Raw genomic sequence first — 2,526 nt, forward strand, 5'->3', positions numbered from 1 at the left:
GAACCATGGATCAGTTCTTTACTGTGTTTTAATAATATAATTAAGTCTCATTGATTTGACTAATGATTTCAAAAACTGTAAAACTTAATATTTGTGTCTAATTTAAGGAGCTTTATGGACTCTAGAGCATTGTTTGGCTTAATATTACATTGAAGGGAAGAAAATGGAATTAACATTTGGATAGGGAAATATATTAACGTGACCTAAATTTATTAGAAACAAAGATCACTTTAGAAAACTGAATTCAAAATTTTAACTCCCAGGAAAGATTCTTTATTGAAGTTTCTCAACGCTAATTTGTGGCTTCTTTATTTTTATTTTATATCCTTCTCTGGGATAATCTCATCCATGTCTATTATTTCAATAACTGCTTATACACATAATAATCACATATTTTATTTCTAGCCCAGGCCCAAGAATATCTCCTAAATTTTAACCATAGATACAACTGTGTACTTGGCATTTAGGCATGGATCTGTTCAGTCATCTGAAGCTCAACATGCTTCAAAATGAATTTGTCTTTCCTGTACTCATCACTTTTACTCTTTAATTGTTTTGAATCATACTGAATGGCAACAATATTTATCAAAAAGCAAGAAACCTAGGAGCTTGGATTCATCTTCACATCTACAACTTATATTATAAAATATTTCATAATGCATTTCAGATCTTTTGTTTAGGATAAGATTTATCACATCTTTAAGTATATTCTTTAAAATTTTATTTTTCTCAGTTTTGATTAGTGTTAAAATCTTTTGTTGAAAGTAAAGTCAGTATCACGGCAAAGTAAGAAGACCTTTTTTTAAATCTCCTCTTAAATTTAAAACCAATTAAACATCTATAGTCCAACAAAGTTTCCTCTGTTCAACACATAAATAAGCCTGAGAGATCCACACATCTGATACAACTGAAAGTAAGCACACTGTAATGTGTGGAAGTGTGGAAAGGTGGAACAGGGGAAGGAAAGGGATGTCTGCATGCACAGTTCCCCAGATGCCATGACTCTGATTAGTGTGATAGCAGTAGAGGAATCAGGGTGGAGTGACAAATCATGCCTAAAGAGGGTAAGAGGGGCAGTGGCAGCAGGGTATCTGAGAATCCAGCTCCCTCCCCTCTCCACTGTGGTGAAATTGGTAGCAGCAGCTGAGATATCTCTGCCTCTTGGCTATAGCACAGCCATGCCAACAACCATAAGGAACAAAGAGACAGCACTGCAAGCCCATGAACCCAACTCCCTCAAATGGCCACATCCTCCTCCCCAGAACCTTAAGACTACGGCAATCCAAGCACAGCTGGGATACCCACTGCCGTAGTCATCACATGGTGACTTCCATGAAAGCACAGATGGCCAACTACTCTCTTCCTGGAGGCTCAAGTTGCACTGCTAAGAGAAAACAAAAGCTTCTGCTATAGCACCATCTACTGGAAAATAAAAATAAAACCTCTAAGCATCAACCTGCTGAATAGTGAAGAAAATAGTTCGCTATTTCAAATGTGCTTATGGAAGAACAATCCTTCAAGGATTATACACTACCAAGGTAGCACTGTAACACAAAAAGAAAATAAGAAGTCTTCAGAAACCAAACTCAAAGTCATGGAAGATTATAATTCAAATGACAAAAATTCAAGACAGTAGTGATGAAGAAACACAAGGACATAGAAAAGCAGTTCAATGAGCTCAGGAATGAGTTCAACAAGCAAAAGAAGTAATTTACCAATGAGATTGAAATTATACAATAGAACCAAGCAGATCTTCTGGAGCTCAAGAACTCACTGAATGAGACTAAGACTACATTAGAAAGTACTGGAAATACTTCAGACCAGGTGGAAGAGAGAATTAGCAAGCTCAAAGTTAGCAATCTAAAAATAATTCAGGTGGGAGAAAATAAATAATTAAGATTCTTTTAAAAATAAAAGAACTATCTGGATCTATTAGAAAGGGCAACAAAAGCAAATTGGTATCTCAGGAGAAAGAGAAAAAGAGCTTATTCAAAAAAAAAAAAAAAAAAAAAAGCTTATCTCAGAAGGAAGGAACAGAGGTTTTATTCAAAAACATAAGTGATGAAAATTTCCCAAACCTAGGGAAGGAATTGGACATTCGAGTACAAGATATTAGAATAAAACCTAATTATCTCAACACAAAAAGACCTTGTCCAAGACACATTATATTATTTTTAAATTTTTTTTATTATTGTTTTTTAATGCCTACAGCACCTGGTCTTCCTAAGTGGTCTCCCATCCACGTACTAACCAGGCCCGACCCTGCTTAGCTTCTGAGATCAGATGGGATCAGGCGTGTTCAGGATAGCATGGCTATAGACACATTATATTAAAACTGCCAAAAATTTAATGATGAAAGAATTCTCGAGGCAGCCAGGGGAAAAAAGGCAGTAACCTACAAAGAAAACTTCATCACATTATCAATATATTTCTCAGTAGACAATTTCAGTAGACTGTCTAGGAGCAAGTGAAAGATATGTTTAAAATATTAAAAGAAAGAAATCACCAATCAAGAATAATATATCC

General features: G+C 35.2%; 1 non-coding gene across 1 annotated transcript; it reads right to left on the minus strand.

The window, feature by feature from the left end:
- Window positions 1-2,202: 2,202 nt before the first annotated feature.
- Window positions 2,203-2,321, minus strand: LOC118608866. Its single transcript, XR_004953216.1, has one exon. It is a non-coding gene; the product is annotated as a 5S ribosomal RNA (ribosomal RNA).
- Between the last annotated feature and the right edge of the window lie 205 nt (window positions 2,322-2,526).

This window comes from Rousettus aegyptiacus, unplaced genomic scaffold, assembly GCF_014176215.1.
Source record: "Rousettus aegyptiacus isolate mRouAeg1 unplaced genomic scaffold, mRouAeg1.p scaffold_m13_p_10, whole genome shotgun sequence".
In the NCBI taxonomy this organism is placed as follows: domain Eukaryota; kingdom Metazoa; phylum Chordata; class Mammalia; order Chiroptera; family Pteropodidae; genus Rousettus; species Rousettus aegyptiacus.